Here is a 13518-nt window from a genome sequence, read left to right on the forward strand (position 1 = left end):
AAGCTGGTGAGTGACTGGAAGGCAGCGCGGTTGATAAATTGGAGATCGTTGTTAGACAAGCTCAGCATCAAGAGATTAGACAGTCCCTGAAACATATTGTCTTTCAGTGTTGTTAGGTGGTTTTGGTTCATACGGAGCACTTTAAGTTCCATCAAATGGACAAAAGCCCCGTCATCTACATCAGTTATTTCATTCTCACTCAGGTCCAATTCTCTGAGATTCGACAGATTGTTAAAATCTGTCCTGTTTATCTTTTGAATGGAGTTTTTCTGGAGTGTTAATGATGTAACATCTCTGGGAATGTCATCTGGTACGCTAATGAGTTGACGCTGTTCACAATTCACTGAAACATAAACAGCAGAGTGAACAATAGTGCAGTCTTTCAGCATGTAAGCCAGTATTGGGCAAATATTAAGTGTGCAAAACAGAAATAAGAAGAGGAAACAATGGCAGCTTGCTGTCTGTGGCATCATTGCTGTCTTCAGGGTCAACTGTCAGGTTGGTGGAGTAACTCTGCTGTGGACACTGGTTGGTGACAACGCTGTTCAGCATGGATGATCTAAAGAGGATACAACAGTATAACAGTCACAGTACACATCTACACCTTTTATTTGTTCCCTTTAGAGGACTATGCCACTATGTTTGGGCACACTTGTCGTCCCATGTCATGGGTGACAGAAGTTACCATCTGACTGCTCTCCCCTGTGAAGTTAATGTGAAGCTACAGGCTCTTGAGATCTTGTGATCCTGTATGGCAACATGCGATTACAAAGAGAACTCTGTGATCTTGAAACCTGGCTGTCGTCTGTCCAACTGTCGAGCCAGTCAAAAATGTATCATCAAAATACCAAATCAAGATAATATAAATCATTACATACTCTGTAACTGTTGTTACAACCTGTTTACCTAGGCTGATTCTGCAAACACCTTCTAAATCTTAACCTAAGTTTTCTGGAAACCTTGTATGTCCAAAACCGTTCCGTTCTTTTTCTTATTCTAAAAACGATGGGTTAAAGGGAGGCGCGGATTCCGGGGTAGACTGGGGGGACATGCCCCTCCAACTTCAGACAAACTTGAAGTTGTCCCCCCATACATTATTTCAAAATACGTTTTGTAAGTTAAATGTAACAGAAGTCATCAACACTTTTGAAATCGCTCGCACTTCAACACATTTTGAAGGTTTTATTTATGCCCCCTGTATCCTGCTCAATGATTTGATCCATTTGGCAACTCTGAATGTTGCATGTATCTTCAATGTAAGTGCTCGACTGGTGATGAATAAATAGGCTCATCTTGTGACAGAGACAGATCATGCGTAGGAAGAAATGAAGAATGAAACGTTAAAATGTTACAAGACTGTTTTTTTTTTCACCTGAAGTGAATTAACATTTATTTACACCTTCCTAAGTTAGAAACAACTGCCAAAAGAATCCATAGGCTACATCATCAACAATCACTTCTTGTAAACCAGCAACGTTTTTGACATAAAGTGCCATGTTTTTATTTTCTTGATAGTGACCATGCCATATCAACATTATGTAAAATTGAAACACCACATCAAAACTAAATATTCGCAACAGATTTCGATTGTCCATAAATATAACTTTTTTTTTGTCTTCTTCTTTTGAAATATTTTCTTTCACATCAGGACATTGAGACTCAGAGCAATAACCCCACCTATCTCCCAGACTCCCTCCTCAGTCAGAGTTCAGAGTTTGAATGAATGTAGATGTGTGTGCAGGATGCAATTTGCATACAGATGTGAGGGGACTTAATTTAATTGACTACATACAAAAATCCTCTCTCTCACACTTATGCCAGAGTGCCAGTGATTACCCTCCCCTGCGCCAATGTTGGCACCCATTCCTACGGTTGCCTACCCTGTTGTAAACAGTGCTGATAGTAAAGAGACAATGAATGGATATAAACACAGTAGTGGAGCTCAAAGACAAAAATGTTTGTTTTTTTGTGAGATTTTTTGTTTGTTTGTCTTTCACCATCACAAGCCCGAGCGAGCACTCATTCTCCAAATTAAAACACATTATATAATACTTACAATCGGTGGTGGACAGTAACGGAGTAAATGTACTTGAGTATTAGATTTCTTTAGTACGTATTACTCTTACTTGAGTACATTTCCAAGACAAATATTTAACTTTTATTCGAGTACATTTCTAGGAAGGCTGTACTTTTAGGTTTTACAAGGCCACACTTCTGCTCTCACCGTGTTTCTGGCTTCCCCCTCCGCTCGCCTGTTACATCTTTTATGGGTGTATAGGAGTAAAAGTCTTTAGTTCTGGTTCCTCAGTCATTTCTGTTTTTATAGGTGTTTCTGCAGGCTTTGTATAATGTAGTGGTTCTACAAGCAAGCAAAAGTGGAGTCATACATTTTAGCAAGTGATCACTCCATCAAATACTGTACATGTATAAGCTTCAGAAAATAGTAGGCTACTAAGCTATCATAACACAATTACTATCAGATCCCTAAAGTTATATAGTAATGATGCTCTATCTTCCTCTCTGGGGAACTTGGATTGGTCTCCAGTTCTTAAATGTACAGAAGTGGATAAGGCCTTGGACCATTTTAAATCATATTTTTCACCGATAGTTGCCAAATATGCTCGAGAAAAAAACTGTGAGGATTAAAGCTAGAACTGAGCCAGCTAGAACTGAACCAAAACGCACAATCTAAACCTGAACAAACTGGAGGTAGCCAACAGTTTAAACACCTATTTTACATCCATAGCCGAATCACTAGTCAGCACACTGCCGGCCCAGGCAGGGTGCTACAGTGAGGCTCATATAGAGTGTTTTTATAAAAAATAAGGTAGTTAAGCCCGAGGCCTTCTCCAGAAAAGAAGTGTTAGAAAAGCTAAAAACTCTAAATCCTTCAAAAGCAACAGGTCACGATAACATCCCAGCCAGATATTTACGAGACGCAGCAGAAGTCATCACTTCCTGCATAACCCACATACTAAATATGTCCATCAACCAAGGTCACTTCCCACAGGAATTCAAATCGGTGACAATAACCCCATTGCATTAAAAGGGGAAGCAAATTACAACCAGGTAACTACCGACATCAGCACTAGCCAACACACAAGAGGGGGTTGGGGTGTGCTGAAACCAGCGCACCCCGAAACAACAGGTTGAGAATTGATTGTATGAAACAATCACCTGTGCATCCAGTCTCAATGTTGATAAACAAATAATTGGTCTATGGGCAAGTCAAAATCTCAAGCCACACCTGCATTCATAGCAACAAATAGCAGAGCTACAAGCTTTTACTGAGCTTGTAGATCAGCTTTTTTTTCTTTTATGCCATTTATGACAATTTGTGAAAAAAAATAAAAAAAAATAAGGGATGCCAGGGCGTGACCCCCCAAAATAATCATGAACTGGGGACCCCCATTTTGTTTGACTCGGTTCCACAGATAAATATTGTGAAAATAGCAGATCTACAAGCTCACAATGTGTCGTGATGTGACGCATTGTGAGCTTGTAGATCGGCTATTTCAAAATGGCCGAATGTACATAAGGCTGAAGTGGTTAATGTATGTTTTGTAATAATAATCAAAATCTATAAAGTAACTAGTAACTAAAGTTTTCAAATAATTGTAGTGGAGTAGAAGTAAAAGTACTGACATTTGGAAATACTCCAGTAAAGTAAAAAATCCTCAAAAATGTACTTAAGTACAGTACTTAAGTAAATGTACTAAGTTACTTTACACCACCGCCCATAATTAAGTGGAGAACGTACTGAATGGCTTCGTGAACAAGGCTCACCAAATGGAACGCAGAGGTTCTGTGTATCTGATGTCATGTTAAGGACATCAGGGATCTCTATGCATATTTGTGGATTTATAGATAAGGTCATTAGACCTGCTGATCCAAATGTCTTCACGACGGGCACGACACTCCCTCGGGTCCTCTGCAACACGCCCCGAATTTGAACCTGATAACATGGGCAACTGGCGGCCCAGGGGCCACATGCGGCCCCCACCTTCAATTAATGCGGCCCGCAGGTTAATATCGGAATACTGATATATTACTGATTTCAGCTGTTACAATTCCAAACATGCAAACATGCAAACATGACCCGCTTAAATTACTTCAGTCTATATTAATAGCTTAATGACTAGTATTAAAATTCTATTGTCTTTTTTATGTCCAATGTATTTGTATTTAAATTCATAAAGTCAACATAAGTTTAACTAAATGCATTTGAAATTAAATATAAATGTTACTTTTCAGCATTCCAAAACAAAAAGAAAGCAACAAATAAATCGGGATTCCAATTCAAAAATAGCAAAAATTGCAGATCTACAAGCTCAAAATGCGTCGCATTGCGACGCGTTTAGTAGGGTTGCATCATTAATTCACCTTGAACAATATTCTTATTTCTTCTTCATCATTACATATTCTCAGAGAAAATATTACCCTCTCTATGGTAGACATATACAGATATTAGCCCCTCTATCATATACATTTCAGTGATGTTTAATTCACCAGTCATCCTGCATGATGGTTTTCATTACCTATCATTGGTTTACTTAAACTAACAAGCTATAATACAGAAAGGTCACAAGGAATAGTATAGTTTCCAGGAAGATTTTTTAGAACAGCATGGAAAATGTTCTGTAGCCTACCAAAGGAATTGAAATACTGAATCCTACCTGAACTCCTAAAACTCATGTGACATCCTTCCAGTGTGTTACTGTGAGAGGAATGAAGCATCATTTCAGAGAGTTCATGTGACATGGAAGTTCATTCGACCACCACTCAGTGACACCTCACAAATAACACGCTGTGTCAACAGTGGAGAGAAGAGAAAGAGGAAGTACCTCAATGTGACAAACAGAATGATCCCAGACAAGTTTTGATCAGAACTACAGATTGACAGATTGTAAAAATCTGTCCTGTTTATGTTTTGAATGCAATTCTTCTTGAGTGTTATAGGGACTGTGCGTTATTTATGAAAGGTTGGCTTTAGGGGGGTCATACAACTTTAATTTGTTGAATTTTGTATTTTAAAAATGTTTATTTTTTTTTTGTTTTTCATACGTGTTTTACTCCCCTATCTAGTTCAAGTTTAACCTGAGGCCCTGTATGGTGACTCGACTTGGTATCTCCCACTTCTGTTTACGTCCCCCAAAGACCCATAGAGAGAGAGAGTTGCGTGACGCTTTGGCAGAACGGATATGTGCCCCCAGTGGGCATCCACAATACCCACATGGGTTAACGTCTGTCCCAGGCTCATATTCATCACAGTCTGTACAGGAAAGACACCTGCCTCTCCAAACGTGGAGTCGGAACTGATTTTGCTGCTCAAAAATGATATAGGAATTTATGTTAAAGAGGTGGTGCCATGGTTTTGCATGTGTCTATGAGGTTGATATAACTTCATTAAGCCCCCTGGTGGTGTTTTTATGGTGTTTTATGTCTTCTTTGACTATTTTGAGTTTCTACCTGGAGGCTGAAACCTTGAGGGTCAAACGTGCCAATAGAAAAACAGCCCTTTAGTGACAGTAAAAATATACCCTCCCCCTCATAATCATAACACAACAGGTGTGGGCATGAGGAGGAGGAGGGACTAGGACAGGTGGGTGGTGCTAAGGTGGTGGAGAAGGTGCTAAGGTGAGAACCAGGTATACTTAATGAACTGGAGGCGTGTCCACAAAAAAAAACATAATTTTAACAATTTATGTACACTTTTTTGAAAAAAAATCTTCTTCCTAGTATAACCATAATACCTGATGATTATGTTTTGGGGGGAGGGGGAATCACTGTGGGCCAGCAATGTTCGGAATTTGCCAATCAGCATGGAATATGAATATTCGGACGGAACCATATCTTGATCACTTGACTATAGAGATAATGTGTATCGATTTGCATGATGTTTGGACAAAAATTGTAGAAGTAATATAAAAAAGAAAGGTGTTGCAAAAATCGGCCTCCTGGTGGCGCTATAATAAGGCAATTTTAAAAGGGTGGCATTTGTTCCTCAACGTAGTGAGAATGTGCGTGCCAAGTTTAACTGTAATCGGACACTGCGTTGATGATTTGAGGCATTTTGTTCAAAACGGAGTACTCCTGCAAACTTTGGAAGCCAATTTTAGCCAATCAGGATGGAATGTGAAAAATCTACGTTTTGTGTAATGACTATAGATATACTGTGTACCGATTTACGGGATTTTTGGACACAATCTGTAGAAGTATTGTAAAAACATTTTTTTTGCACAAATCGGCCTCCTGGTGTCGCTATAATTTGAAAAATTTGGGCCAGAGGTTCTGAATTGGCATCCAGGAAGTGTGTGTGCACAGTTTCGCTGCGATCAAGCCAACGGTCCCAGAGATTAGCCGTGCACAGACAGACGGACACACGGACGGACACACGGACGGACGGACAGGGGGTAAAACATACTCTTGCCATGCCTTTTGGCCTGGTGGAGACAATAAACAACCACACTTTAAAGACAAGCGCAAATAAACTACCACACTTTAGAAACAATCCCAGATAAACAACTATACTTTAGAGACAAGCCAAAATAAACAACCACACTTTAGAAACAAGCCCAAAAAAAAACTCAACCCACAACTATCAATATTAAGAAACAAGCAACTTTACAGAAAAACAAGCCCACAGTTGCTTATAATAAGCGGACATGGCAACACTGGTGAGAGAGGGAGTGAGGGATGCGAGCGATGAGAGGGAGAAGACACTGCACCAAACCAAAATGACCGCAAGATGTCACTGTTTGTCATTTAATTTGCACAATAGTCCGGACTCATGAATTCAAAGTGAAAAATAAACGTAATAATACATTTGATTGCTTTTATTCTTTTCTTTTTTTCTTCAAATTTGCTCCCAAATTATGACTGCTTTATTTACTTAAACTAGTTTGCCTATTGTATTACATTTTTGATTGATTGAATACTTGATTAACAGTTTGCAAAAAAAATCTCATAGAGTAGGCTACAGTTCGATAAAAAAGGATGCTAAAAGTATTAAACTATGGCTTGTTTCCATTGGGGTCCTGTGTATTCAATTCATCGAAACATTTAAAGAAACAATAATTTAAAAAAAAACAATAAACAATAATATACAATATGCAAAAACATCATATAAGTGAGTAGTAATCAAAAAGAAAAATATGTGCAGTAAACAGTTGGGGGGTGGGGGGCATTTCTGTTGATAAGCTTATAAGCAATAGAATGCTGGCACTTATACATTCACTGCCTGATAGTGCCTATCTATGTTCTAATTCTCCTTGTAAATTCCTTCTTATGTGTAAGAGCCATATAGATTGCTGTTGTCATTTTGCTCTTTGATGACATCACTGCAGGGCTTGGTCAAGGCCAAGGTTGCCAGGGTATTCAATAAGGTCCCTAATCAAGCAGCAGGTGTTGCTTGTGGCAGAGACAAACAGTTTGTTGACTGTGTTCATGAGAGCTGGTGGCCTGTATGCGTTGACTGTTTATTTTGCCTTATTTATTTATTTGTATACTGAAGTGACGGACAAATGACAGAGAATAAATATCATTTCGTTTTTGGACATCAGTTTGTATTGAGCACACTGAAGTTGAGTCTGATGTTTAATCCCTGGCCGTCGGCAACCAGTAGGCCTAGTGCCCGAAGTAAAGGACTTTGACACTCCATTTTGTTTCAAATGTTGTTTGAAAGCCGAAGTCACACTGATCACTCAAGGTGACAATGACAAAGACACCTCTAAGAACTGACTAGGATGAGAAGGACATTATAATATGTTAATACAGACATTTAGTTGGAAGGAACCATAGAGACCCCCCAAAATAATCATATTTGAACTGGGCCCCCTGCTATTTTCTGGAACCAAAAATGTAATACCTCAACTCCTACATTCCAAGTGCTTATCACGGTGGGGAGTTCAAATATGATTATTTTGGGGGTCCCCAGTTCAAATAAGATTATTATGGGGGGTCGTGGCCTGAAAAGGTTGAGAACCACTGCAGTAGACTATGAGTATTTGTTTCAGTCTATGCCTATTTAGATTTGTATTCATGCCAATCAGAATAATGGATGCATTTTGTTAAAATGATCACAAAACAAATACTTTTATTTTCGTCTTAAACCATGTCTGGTTAATCTTTATGCCAGTACACCCCCCCCATTTCTTTTTTACCCCTGGCCTGTTGTTCTATTACAATGGTGCCAGAGTTAATAAATCGTCCCTCTAAACCCTTATGTTCTAATCGTTGAAATTGCATGCCATTTTTAGTAGAGTTGCATGCTCTCAGGATGTCATATATTTCTCACCAGGTATTGTGTAACTGTTCATCTCATGGAGTGTTGTTATTTAGCTGCATCAATTCAGCATATATCTGCCGACACTTTATAGGACAAAAGTGATGAGTTTCATTGGTTTGTTTTCCCAATTTTCTCCACCCAGACCCATATATTTCATTTACGTTTTCTCGACACAAGCCGGTTGCTTTAGGCCCGTGTAGAAAAATCTCACTTGTGGTCTGCATTGATCAAAGTATAGCTCTCGGTCAGGACTTGATCGAGTGCTGGGGAGATTCTGCTAAATGGGCAATTGGCAAAGTGCATAATCATTCATTTTTAGTCAGTTCATCAATAAACTAACACTAAAATCTATAGCACTTACCATGCGAATAAGTAAAGTGCGTGTCACTGTGATTCTTCACTCTGTAACTTTCAGTCACAACATGAGCCGCGCTTGTATAGCCAGACTCCCTATGCTTAATTTAGGCCTTTAGGATAGTCTGTCCCACAATGGTGTCACGTGCCGAAAAGAACAGATCTACAAGCTAACAAGCAGTGGTGGAACAAATGTTTTACTTAAGTAAAAGTATCGATACTGCAATGAAAAAGTACTCTGTTACAAGTGAAAGTCCGGAATTAAAAATTTACTTGAGTAAAAGTACGAAAGTATTGGTATGAAAATGTACTTAAAGTACCAAAAGTAAAAGTACTAAAATGTTTGAAAATAGCAGATCTACAAGCTCACAACGCATGGCATCGCGACGCGTTGTGAGTGTTGTGAGCTTGTAGATCGTCTATTTTCAAATAGCCTGGGTATAAAATAAGGCTTAATGTATGTTTTATAATGTAAAAATGTATATCTGCAAAGTAAACTAGTCACTAAAGTTTTCAAATAATTGTAGTGGAGTAAAAGTACAAAATTTGCCTCCAGGATGTAGTGGAGTAGAAGTAAAAGTTAGACAATTGGAAATACTCCAGTAAAGTAAAAGTACCTCAAAATTCTATTTAAGTACAGTACTTGAGTAAATGTACTTAGTTACTTTACACCACTGCTAACAAGGCACATGTGATGAGTTGTATTTCTGTTCTTTTTGGCTATAGCCACACCATCATGCAAATAAGTATAAATTGACCTTACCTTTTGCATGTGCTACCAACAAAACTCTGCACAATGAAAACTCCTCTCATTTGGTATAAAAGTCAAGTTGACTGTCAAAGAGCAAACAGGATTAACTTTAGATGAGCTGAAAGTGTGATGATCAAATGTCTCATAGTGTTGTTTCCACCACCGGCTCCGTTTCCCATCAGAGGGGTATCAAATGATGGCGCTTGATAATTTATGAACGCTTGTGATGGATCCAACCTAATAATCCTATTTGGTGGGGTTGGATGTGGATGAGTGCTTATTTTGCTGTCTCATTCGATCGCTGGCTGCTTATCTAAGTACTGACCTCAAAGGCAGAGAGCGGCCCTCACAGTGCAAAACAACAGATACCGTGGTAGCAATATATTTCTCAGGGCAGCGCAATTTATGGGGCCATCACTATTAATCATTACCACGGGCAGTAAGATTGCCTAATTCATCTAGAGTGCCCATAGAAATGTGATCCTCCCCGCCCCCTCAAGTGCTTATAGGAGTGAGTTGCAGACACATTTCAACCCACACCCGGGCTTGGTCCTGCAGCAGCGTAGCAATAAGCTGTGTTGATTTAATATGGGCTTGCAGGGTGCATGCATTTGCCTAGCAGCGGTGCTAGCAGTGTAATCAGCCCCACAAGATGCAGCAAGATCTCCTCGGGAAAATTGTATAAGCTCAGCTGCCACCAGCCTCACTGCCTCCAGTGGACAATCATGCCTCACCGGTCTGAGTTATGGCAGATTTAGCACCATTCCTGATCACACTCATGCCGCAGGTTGAATTGCAGAGGCCTACCTGCCTACTGACTGGAAGGCTGGAAATTTATTTGAACGCATTCAATCCGGGAACGCATGATCTGTCATTTTAGATTTCTTTGGCCATTCAAAAATAGCAGATATACAAGCTCATGGCGCGGCACCGAGTGCCACGCTACGAAGCTTGTAGATCTGCTACATAAAGCGAACATTTGTAAAATATATTTTTTCAGAAGCAAAGATTTGTTACAAACATTCGCTTGAAAAATATATATTCAAAGATGTGTGCACATTTTCACGATAAAAAAAAAGCGATCTACAAACTGAGTGCCGTGCTATGAGCTTGTAGATCTGCTATTTTTGAATAGCCAAAGAAATCTAAAATGACAGAGATATGCGTCCCCGGATTGAATGGGCTAAAATACATAAAGGTTAACTGCACATTGAGGTGTTCCCACTGTAGCCTAACTTCGCAAGATAGAGATTTCCAACCACCCGTCATTTGGTATTATCCGTGAATTTCAATTGCAGTGTAAAGGAAAATGATCAGGTTGACTGTTATTATTGCTATATATTGCATCGCACACCCAGCAGGTACGCAACCGCATTCACATTCCAGTCTGTATGCCATTATGTCCATTAGTGGTATAGTTCCAAGAATGTGCCATGGAGGTATTATCTTACATGTGTGCATGCGTGTGTGTTAGCCAGCCAACCTCAGCATATGAGGTTGCCTCCTCCATAGTCACAATAGGCTCTATGCACAGCAGCCATATTATCACTTCCTTCACAGGTGTTACCAATGATACTAATGAAGGCTCTGTTCCATTTAGTGTAGCACAGTGCTTCTCAGACCTTTTAATATCCACAACCACCATAACTCTGAGAGTTACACACCCGTAAGGGTCCATTTGGTTCCATTTGTACACTCTCAGAGTTACACACCCGTAAGGGTCCATTTGGTTCCATTTGTACACTCTCAGAGTTACACACCCGTAAGGGTCCATTTGGTTCCATTTGTACACTCTCAGAGTTACACACCCGTAAGGGTCCATTTGGTTCCATTTGTACACTCTCAGAGTTACACACCCGTAAGGGTCCATTTGGTTCCATTTGTACACTCTCAGAGTTAAACACCCGTAAGAGGCCATTTGGAACCCCCTCAAGGAACCATGAGGGTCCCTGAACCCCAATGTTAGACCCACTGGTGTTGCAGAGTGTTTCCAGTGAGCCAACGTGCACAACATCAGCACCCTGCCTCATGTTTGACCAGAATGGAACAGAGCCTTCATTAGTATCATTGGCAACACCTGTGAATTTCTTCACCATATGGCTGCTGTGTGCATAGAGCCTGTGGTCACTGTCACTGTAGTCTCGCGTGGCCAGACTGTTGCCTCCCACAATTTACAAATGTTTCCGACATACAGTCTGGGACTCGGAAGTTCTGATCATGTGTAAGGGGAAAGCGGATGCCCCTCCCCTACCCACGTCCGTTTCAGCATTGTGCAGAGTCCGACTGGAATCAACGAATCTCATAAACATCGTTTATGTCTACTAGTGTCTTCTTTCACAGTTTTTTCGGCGTTAATTCCATGATACCTTTCTCAGTTTTCTGTGATAAACAATCCTCGCACAAATAACATGAATCTACCGCTCCTATGACTATGCTTCCGCCTCGGTTCTGTTTCCACTAGGACTACAGGTCCGCGGGCACCGCGTCGTGTTTGGTCGAATGTCTTTCCGGTCTGAACAACTTCCGTTACACAGCTTTCGGGAAGTGGAGTCCCAGACTCTATATAGCATTCAGAGATTGTGGAATAGTAGTCTGGTGACGCGAGACTACTGTCACTGTGCAGTGTGTGTTTCTGGGATAGGATATTTAAGCGAATGGCTGGATGGTTGTTTCAGTGGTTTTGAGGTGTCACAAAAGATGTCACGGCTCCTTGAGCACAGTAATCCTCCTGGAGCTCTTGAAACAAGGTGGCCAATAAAATGATCCCCGAAAAGATGTAAGGGACGCCACCAACCCACTATCACTGTGTCATTTCAGAATTGGAAATGGTCCTCTTGACCCTTTACAAAAGGTTACGTTGTTTTCATAATTCAGTGGCATTAGCTTTAAAGGTGTTCTGTCATCAGTGGTGTAAAGTAACTAAGTACATGTACTCAAGTACTGCACTTACTCAAGTAACAGGCCTTTTACTTGTAACAGAGTATTTCTACATTGTGGTATTGCTACTTTTACTTTAGTAAAATATCTGAGCACTTCTTCCACCACTGCTTGTCATGTGTGTTTAAAATGTTGTATTATGTTCTATAAAAACAAGAATTTGATTGATTACATTCAGATATACTAGGTATCAAAACATTCTTATTGCTACTAGTTTACTGCCAATTTCTGTCCCACTTTTTTAAACAAGCAAATAGCCAGCTTAAAAGCTGCACAATAGGAATTCACCTGTTCCAAGATAAATATGTTTGAATACATACAGTACCCTGTAGTGGTTGTGATATTGTTTTAGATCTGGTTTGAGTGTTAACGTTATGCATGTTTTTCGACTTCCCAGATCAAAGTCTATGAGGCAACACTTATATTTTGTGTAATTTATGTTTTTTATCTGAAGAGGGCAGAGTTGCTTTGTTCTGGTAACTTGATTCATAAAACCATATCTACTAAGATAAAACATGGAAATCGTATTTTATTCGAACACGCAAACTGCAAATTTTCTAAATAAATACCTGACATTTTCTTAGCCAGGCATGGCCAGACTAATATCACTGTCTATAAAAATGTTTTGCACTGCCAGATTCTTCTGGTTTCCAGGCTAACATTTTCTTATAATCTAAAACTACACAGGGCACAGGCTAATACATTTAGCTTTTAACAAAATTTGCTGTTATTAGTTTGGGCTCATATGACTCCATAAATTAGGTTTGATGAATATATTATACTTAATGGCTATTGAAATGACAATTATGTGTAATTTCACTGTAAAATCTGGTGTTAATTTATTGAGTGGGTACTAATCACAACAATAATCATTCATTATAAGCGTGCACGCGTGTGCGTGTGCGTGCGTGCGTGCGTGTGTGTGTGCGTGTGTGTGTGTGTGTGTGTGTGTGTGTGTGTGTGTGTGTGTGTGTGTGTGTGTGTGTGTGTGTGTGTGCGTGCGTGCGTGTGTGTAATAAAGAGAGAGAGAGGGTGAGAAAGAGAGAGACATGATTTGATTCATTTAGACATCATGTCAAAAGAAAAGTAGGCTACATCATGATAAAAACATGTACAGTATATGTTTTTCACGCGTCAAGGATGAAAAACACAATAAAATCAAAGACTTGCTTCCACTGTGGTTCTTGTT

The sequence above is a fragment of the Gymnoscopelus microlampas genome (assembly GCF_963454915.1).
Source record: "Gymnoscopelus microlampas genome assembly, chromosome: 9".
Taxonomy (NCBI): Eukaryota; Metazoa; Chordata; class Actinopteri; order Myctophiformes; family Myctophidae; genus Gymnoscopelus; species Gymnoscopelus microlampas.